Below are 9,191 nucleotides of genomic sequence, written 5' to 3'. Positions count from 1 at the left end.
AAGTGGCTTCCGGTCGCCTCCTCTCGGCAGCCCCGTCGCGGAGGCGGAGCCTGAGAGGCAGGGGGGTGGGGTGGGGTGAGGGGACCGGGAGCTCAGTGGGTGACGGGAAGGCGGCCCGCCCCGCGTGCGCATGCGCATGCGCGCTCACTCGCGGGGAGGCGCGCGAGGTGTGCGTGCAGCGGCCCCGTGCTCCCTGGAGGGGGCGTGTCCTTTCGCCGCCAGCTGGGTCCCGGAGGGTCTGCGTCCGCAAGCGTCTGGGATCGCGTGGCTGTGAGAAGGGGAGGTTCGCGCCGTGCGGCGGGCTCCACCTACCTGCAGACAGATGGAGGGTCACTTTGTTCGGAGGAAAGTCAGGCACCCGAGGGAGGAGAGGGAGGATGTGAAACGGAACAACCCGTTTCTGTGCGGTTGGCTTTGTTTATTTGTCTCCTCACCAGAGGCCTCCTACCCCTGACGCCGCCGACCCCGAGAGGAGGCGATCAGCTGCTATGGCCGCTGCGGCCAGACGGGGTCGCCCGCCCCGTTCCGCAAGGCAGGCCCTGCGGCGCACCACGGCCTGCGCTTGCCCGACCTGGTTGCAGGCATTCCTGTTTCACGGGAAACATTCTCACCACTGCAGAAGGGAAACCTAGCTTTGGGTTTTGACGGTAGAAGCACGTATATGTGTTTTAAAGGCCACAAACACGGTAGTGACTTGTTTATTCATTCAACAAATTTGTCGAGTGCCTACTGCATGCCGGGTGAGCTGGAGGCTTAGACTACAGCCCTGATCAGCCAAGACACCCTGCCTGTCCTCATGGAGCTTTCGGGGCACCATGTACTCACCTCTAAAATATACACCGCCTGTGAATTTGCCATATTTTCTGGATTGTAAAATGCCCTGGATGGTGAGTCTGTTGAATAGTTTTTCAGCGGTGGAGGAAGAAACACTACGTTAAATTCATATAATCGCCATATATGTGTGTGTGTCGGGGGGAAGAGGCCCTGGTCAAAATCAAAGAAAATTAATCACGACTGTATCCCCAACAGCTGGCAGCAAAAGGAACACAGCTCGCAAAGAGATACTCTCTTCATGTGGCCTGAAATCTAAAGTGACTTAATTCTGTAACTTGGAGCCATTCTGGGTTGAAAAAGTCAGCTATTACCTTACCAAACATGGAAGCCTGTAAAAAATAAGAGGTGGTAGTAATAAATATTAGGGTTCCAAGCCTTTCTTAAACTGTTCTAAACCAAACTGAGTGACACATCAGCAAAGAATAGATTAAGGGTAGTATCCTCCCCCAGCAGGCTTATTACAAATGGCATCAGGGCAGGTGCCTTGATGCCATTTAAACTAAGGTGAGAATGATATGGACAGAATTCAGAGACTACTAAGTAAAAGTCAAGAATTTCCAGGCTTTACAAATTGTATTGAGACAAAATCTTGATGTGTGCCTACTCACATATGGAATTTCCTAGAAGCAAGTATCTGAGTTTAAATCTACCATTTTACTGTTTGCTTCTATTTGTTTCATCTGTTCTGTGTTCTTTTCTTTCCTTTCATGCCTTCTTTTGAAGTATTTTAAATTCTGTTCTCTCTCAACAATTAGGTTATTTGTTATACATTCTTTATTCTTTTAGTAGTGTTTTAGTTCTTTATTGCTGTGAACAAATGACCCCAAAACTTATGACTTAAAACAACAACCCTTGTTTGTTTATGATTCTGGATTCTCTGGCTCAGGAATTCAGTCAGGGCGTAGTGCAGATGGCTCATCTCTGCTCCATGATATCTGAAGTCTCAGTTGGGGTGTCTCAGATGGCTGAGGCCTGGCTCAACTAGGGCCATATGTCTTGGGCCTCTGTTCTGGCCCTTGGCTGAATTCCCTGGTTTTTCTCTACAAGGCTTCTTCATGTGGCTAACTTGGGCTTCCTCACAGCATGGACCCCTCTCGGGGTTCCAAGAGGGAGCATTCCAAGAAGACAAGCCTCAGCATGCAAGCCTTTGCTTACATCATGCTTAATAATGTGTTATTGGCCAAAGCAAGTCACACTACCAGGCTCAAAGTCTATGTGGGAGGGGACTGCTTGAGGCCATGAATATTAGGAGATGCTTAGACTAAGAGAAGATCACCTTAATCCCCAATCAAGGATTAATAATTAAAAGTTACTCCCAGGATGTAGCTCTTTGGAATCCAACTTATTTTTCACCCTCCACTCCCCAGTTACTCCCCTTGAGGCGATAGAGAACTCTAGCTAGTTCTCAACCTCTCCATTACTGCTTTCAGAGTGTCAGTTGGCCCAAACGGAAAAATGACACCAGATTCTGGACTCACCACTCTTGGATCTAGACTTCTCAGACTGCTAAAATTTTACTGCTCCAGAAAATGTATCTTCCACATTGTCTGCCTCAGATGTGATCCCTGGAACATAATGGAGTAGTAAGATCCTCCTAAAGAACAGACTGATTAAGCAAGGGCGTGGAATCTTTGCTCTTTCCAACAGGATTTGAGATGTTCTGTGGGCCAGTGACCACTGTGTGTTTCCATCTTCGCCTTTCTGAATAGGAGTTTTACCAACATCATGTACCTTGTCTATCCATCATTACTTAATAGGAGTATTGAGGCAGATAACTTTTTTTAATTGGTGCCGGTGCATGAGGATCCACACTCTTACTGGGGAGTACTCCACATCATTGGGACTCTGAATCTTGGACTCTAAGCTCATTGCAGAGACTTTGGGATTTTTTCTTTCTTTAAGGGAGGGGATGAGTATTCCTTATATGAGAAGAAGGGAAAGACATTGCTTGTTACCTCTTTCTTATTAGAAAGATCTTGACACTTTTTTTTGAGAAGGGCTAGCAATGTGCCTAGCCGCAAATGCTTTTCCCTAGATCCCGTACACTTTTGGGCGGCCATGGGATATAGTTCTAGACACACGGTGAAGATTTCTAAAAAAGAATTTTTTTCCTAATGTAGAGATACCCCAATTCATTTCTTCCTTTTTTTTCTTCCTCCTAGAATACTAACATGAAGATGGAGATGGAACCTCATGACAAAAATGAAGGTGAACATGATGTGGAAAATATGAAGATGGAGTCTATAAGCTAAGGATCCTGGAGCAGAATGATAGGAGGAGACTGGGTCATTCAGGACATCTTAAAGCTGCTGCAGCAGTCCTAGAGTGGCTACCCCTGGACTTAGTAAGTCTGAAAAATAAACCCCAATTTGGTTAAACTGTTTTCTGTTATGTGTAGCTAAACATATTCTTGGCTAATACATAATCTGTCATAAGTTATCTTCTAACTAGTCTTCCTGCTTGCAGGCTCTACCAATTAGACAGCAGCAGCATGACCTAGTATGTCAGAAATATAAGAGCTACACAAAGCATACATCAACTCCTATAGGATTTGGTGCCAATTCCAGATATGCCAAATTATATGATTAAGAAATACATGTTTATTAAAGAAAAAATAGAAAGTAGAGAGGAGACATAAGACTACCCATAGTTGAAACTTCTCAAGTCCCATTTTAACATTTTCCTATAGTTATGCTCTGTCTTATTTTATTCACAGGTTTTTCACAATAACATTACAGCGTATTCCTATTTTACCTAACACTATATTATAAGCAGTTTTCCATGTTAACACATGGAAACAAATAGCTTTTAAACAAATAGCTGTTTAACATTCCAAGTAACTATAATAAGTTTTACGTAACTGGTTTCTTGTCACTGAACTTAATTCACTTTTTAAAAAAATCATTTATTCACTGAGTATCTACTACATTCAAGTCACTGGATTAAATATTATAACTACATGTACATGAAGAAGTGGCTGCTATTTGAATGCTCTTCAGAACTACAAAAGACAAAACATAACATTCGACATATATAGCATACGCATGTGCACACTTTCTGTATGTGGCCCTAAGCCATTTAATTGCTTTTAAATATGCTTATAGGATTGAAATATTCTAATTACCTTTCCATGTACTTCTTTTATTGATAATTTCTGTTATCCTTGTCTGCTGGATTTGCTTTAGCGTGACTGATCAGTTCAGTATAGCACTTCCAATGAACAACTTACTCACGTAAAAGCTGAGACCACTTGAAATTTCAAGTGACCAAAGACCTCCTGTTTTCATTTTTATTAACAGAATACATGCTACAAAGTATTAATATCTCTTTCTTGCTTTCTGTTTTCACAATTATCAGTAATACTTAATTCCCCAACAACCTTCTGGTGGAAAGGTAATCATTTCTGGTTACCACAGCAAGAAGGAAACTGACTAGCATGACTCAGAGAGCACAATGAAAGACCTGAGATTTGAAAGCAGAGGCCTTGGCTCTTAGCAATGCTGTTCTGAGAACACAGCCAATTTGCATAAATGGCAGACTGACAATTCCTTATCTGTGAGTGCTAAGTCCAAGCTATAATTTTTTCTATGTACATAAGGACAACTTATTTCCTAACTCAAAGTGCATGTATGTACTATATTCAAAGTGAAAGAAAAGCCAAATTGTTATTATGCAACTGAATTACTGATGTTTTAAAACATAAAACCTATTATTGAAAATTCTGTCTTGATGTTGTTACTAATGGGCCAACTCCTGGAATGTATCTGAAGGAAGATTTCCTAGTTTCCTGAGAGGCACTTCTGCACCCTTGGATCCTAGAGTAAGAAAAGATTTTGGCTGAAATGTATTTACCTCAAGTGGGTCTTAAATATGGTGTTGGTGGGAGAAGATTGGAAAAAGCTACTAGAGAATATGTCACAGCAACTAAAAGTAGAGAATTTCGTCAGCATGAATGAAGGGTGAATTAATTCAAAGCTCAGAGGTAGGTTGGTTTAGAGCTTGACATGAACATGCCTTGATAAATGTAAACTTAAGATTCATATTTTCATAAAGTGATAGAATATTCGCTTTGCAGACCATTTCCAAGTTTTAAAAATATTTCTCATTTATAATCTTTTTCTTGAAACTCACTTCTTTTCTCCACCTCTGATGAGGCAACAAGGTACCTATGTCTAGGAAAAGTGAAGGCTTACTGGAAAATGATACAGATAAAATATGAATAGGATGAATTCTAAAATGCTTATGCCAGATCACCAGCTATTCTGTTTAGCCAAGATTTGTATTTGTAAACTGCCTCATCATCTGCTGGACTGTTCTTATCTTCACAGGATCCATGACAGCCAAGTGTGCTCTTTAATCCCCTTCATTTTGGACCTGTTGAGTAATTCACACAGCACATAATCAAAGTGCTTTCTGATGTAACTGGTTTTGGTCTATATGAAATGATTCCTTCAGAGAAGTCCCACATTTTTTCCAGGCCATTCATTCAGTTTATTCATTTATTGGATGTGTATGTACCAGGTACTAGTTATGCAATGATGACTAAGATAATTCCCACTTTCTGTCAGTTGTCTGTGAACTGACCACCCAGATCACCTGGGAAAGTCGGCTGCAGATTCCCCAGCCCCACCCTAGACCTCCTGAATCAAAATCTCAGAGGGCAGAGGATTCTGCACTTTGAAGATGTTCTAGGCACTGCTGCTTTAAGAGTTCAGAGTCTAAAACACTCTGGGGTTGGGGAGGTAGACTTGGAGCAGGGGTAGTAGTGCTGGGAGGGAAAGGAGACGTGGAGGGTATGGCCAAAGAGGAAAACAAATAAATACACTATAGTGTGGTAAGTGCTATAATAGAGTCATACCTGCAAAGTGCTAAGAATATATAGTGAGGGAGAATTAAGCCTAACTATAAATTGTCAGAGGAGAGAATTACCAAGATTTCTTGAAGTATCTAGGATTATTATTCCTTAGAATGTTAAGCAACTCAATTGTTTCTACTTGAAGTACTCCTAAATTTAATAAGAAAAAAGTTTACTTTTTAAAAAAGTGAATTCCCAAGTAATTAAAGATGATCTTGAAAATTGTATGCAGAGATCATCTGAGTTAACAGCATTTCTACTGTGTAAATTTATCCTAAGGATATAATTAGGGTTATGCACAGGTTTGATTACAAAGCTATTCCCTGCAGCAAATAAATTGTGTCCAAGTGCTCATTTTCATCAAGTCCCAGAATCTGTTCTCCATGGACAACTTCCCTGTCCCTACTTTTTATATTGTCTTAAGACATTCTGGACCATAAATAGTTCCCAGTCTTGCTGTTCAGGCTCTGTAAAACCAGTACTCTATCTCTATAGTAAACACTTTTTCCAGTGACAAAAACAGAATTTAGGAATTTAATTCATCAGTAGCCCTGGCCAGCCACACTGGGCAAGATCATGTACAGAGCATAAATTTTAATGCTAATGTCCAAACTCAATATGGTGATTTTGGCAGATTGGACATCCTAGCCATTCACTGAAAAGAGATGGCTCTGAAGCGCACCTGCCTTTTACCTCTGACTCCTCTACAGGCATATAGCTCCTAGACCATAGGTTTGCAACTTGGCCTGTCTATGAGAATCACTTGAGCCACTGACTATATACATGTGTACACACACACCCCCTGTATGTATATATCTGTTTCCAGTCTCTACACAAGACCAGTCAAACCAGAATCTCTCAGGTGGGGCTGGTGCATTGAATATAGACTGTCTTATTTAACTTTTTCTCTCTGGTTCCCAGGAGAGCACTTGACATTTTCAGGTACTTAATGTCCTATTCACTCATTCATTCATTCAACACATTTACTGAGTATTTATGTTCTAGACATTTCTAAGTGCTAGGGATACTAGAGAATAGAACAAATGGTCAACTCTTATCAAATATTCTAATGGGAGGAGACAGGCATGTGATATCAGGTAGTGATGAAAGCTGTAAAAAGACATGGTAAGGATGGACAACCACATAATATATCACACAAGGACACATTGAGAGTAATTATTCACAATTATGTTAAGACGATGCAAATAAAACCAGGACTGTCCTGGATAAATCGAGATGTGTATTCACTCTGGGTAAGATGGTGCTTTTTAAAAATGACGTGCTGAAAAAAAAATAATAATAAATAAATAAATAAAAATGACGTGCTGTTCAGGAAAGGCATTTCCTAAAGGGAAACATTTAAGCGGAAGTCTGAGGAAGGTAAAGGAGCTAGCCATGAGGATATTAGGGGAAGAGCATTCCGGGTAGATGGAATAGCATCTGAGGTAGAGGCAAGCTTGGCATATTAGAAAAAAAATCAGAGAGGCCAGTTTGATTGGAGTGGAATGAATGAAAGGAAGTTCTGCTGAAGAGGTCAAAGGGGTGGCCAGAGACCAGATCTCATATCTTTTAGGCCCATGGTAAGGACTTTGGACTCCACCTTGAGACAGAAATCTATATAATTTACATTGTAAAAGGATACTCTGGCTACTTGGTGTAGAAGAGCCTTGTAGGATGGCAGTAGTAAAAGCAGGAAGATCATTTATTGGTGTAGGCAAGAGATTATGGCAGCTTGGACCAGTGTACTAACCGTGGCAGTGGCGAGATGTGATTAGATTCTGGAAGCATGATGAGGGTAGAACTGAGAGTATTTGCTGTTGAATTGGACATAGTTTATGAGGGAAACTGAAGAACCAGGGATGATCCCTCAGTTTTCAGCTTAGCAATTAGGAGAATGGAATTGTCATTTATTGAGATGGTGAAGATTGCGGAAGGCAGGCTTTTGGGAGCAAAGGGAAGCAAGAGTGTAGTTTTGGACACATTAAGAGGAGATGGTTAGGGGCTTCCCCGATGGTCCAGTGGTAAAGAATCCACCTTCCAAGGCAGGGGACATGGGTTCGATCCCTGGTCGGGGAACTAAGATCCCACATGCCACGGGGCAACTAAGCCCATGCGCCACAACTACTCAGCTCACATGCCTCAACGAGAGAGCCCGTGCACCACAACTACAGAGCCCACACGCCCTGGAGCCTGTGCGCCACAACTAGAAAGAGAAAACCCGCACGCCACAACTAGAGAAGCCTGCGCGCCACAATGAAAGATCCGGTAGGCCTCAGCAAAGATCCCGTGTGCCGCAACTAAGACCCAACGCAGCAAAAAAAAAGAGGAGATGGTTAGTAGACAGATAAGAAGACTAGAGTTTAGGAGAAAAGTTGGGACTGTTTGCTATCATATCTAAGAATTTCCCCATTTCTAAACCTACATGGTGAACACATTTGTTCCTCCATTTGACATAAAGGTTAATTAGGAGGGCCTAAATATGTGTCTTTTATTTTATTTTATTTTTTTTAAACTTAGGGACCCTGGTGGGACTAGGGCTAGCTTTTATTTTATTTTTTAAAATATTTACTTATTTATTTGGCTGCGCTGGGTCTTAGTTGCAGCACACGGGATCTTCATTGTGGCATGGGGGATCTAGTTCCCTGACCAGGGATCGAACCTGGGCCCCCTGCATTGGGAGCATGGAGTCTTAACCACTGGACCACCAGGGAAGTCCCTAAATGTGTGTCTTTTAAAAAGAGTACTGGGCTGCATTCTTCATTTGTAGATGAGGGAGATTTATTTTCACAAAGCCTGAAAGTGAGGTGTTGCCCAGTGGTGTCCACTCATTTCATATTTCTCCAGCTGAGGCAAACTGTAATCCCTATAAATCTAAGCTAATTTACAGTTCCTATTACCTAACTTTGTCAATGAAGACCCCATTCGGGGAAGCTGAGTAAGAAATTAGAGTCTAAAGAAACAGTTGACATTTGTGTGTTCTATGAGTTTAGAGAAAGAAGAATATCCAAGTCCAAGTCAAGCATATTACAATATGAAAATTAACAATTGGTACAGGTGCATACAAGTTTCTAGCAATGTAAGCCTAAGTCTGGTTTAAAACAGAAACCTGTAGTATCAATTAGAGTTCCCATTATTTATTGACTTCTTGCCTACAAACTTTAAAAAACAGCTGTCTTTTATTTTCAAATGCAAAACAGATGGAAATTTACTCTATCAGGGAAATCTATATTAAACAAAAGAAAATATTTGCAACATTATTTGCTGTATTATTTTGACTTCATCACCTGCCTGAGACTCTGACTTTTATTTTTCACTTTCTGAAGACTTAACTAAATTGGAAATCAAGGATCTGAACTGGCTTTTTCTCGATGATTATTGGAACCTAGGAAAACTCTCGGTTTCAAAGTTTTGTAAAGTCGTCAAAAAAACACTGTGTCTTTGGTTAAAAATAATGTTCTATAGACATGAAATCAATGTGACCGTAAGAGAAATGGAAACCGAA

The 9,191-nt window shown here is 41.2% G+C and overlaps 1 non-coding gene across 1 annotated transcript; it reads right to left on the bottom strand.

Annotated features, from left to right (window-relative positions):
* Nucleotides 1-8,327: 8,327 nt before the first annotated feature.
* Nucleotides 8,328-8,400, bottom strand: TRNAW-CCA. The gene has a single exon. It is a non-coding gene; the product is annotated as a tRNA-Trp (tRNA).
* Between the last annotated feature and the right edge of the window lie 791 nt (nt 8,401-9,191).

The sequence above is a fragment of the Balaenoptera musculus genome, chromosome 4, assembly GCF_009873245.2.
Source record: "Balaenoptera musculus isolate JJ_BM4_2016_0621 chromosome 4, mBalMus1.pri.v3, whole genome shotgun sequence".
NCBI classification, from domain to species: Eukaryota; Metazoa; Chordata; class Mammalia; order Artiodactyla; family Balaenopteridae; genus Balaenoptera; species Balaenoptera musculus.
The sequence above is the reverse complement of the archived record's forward strand: the minus strand, read 5'-3'. Positions and strand labels throughout refer to the sequence as shown.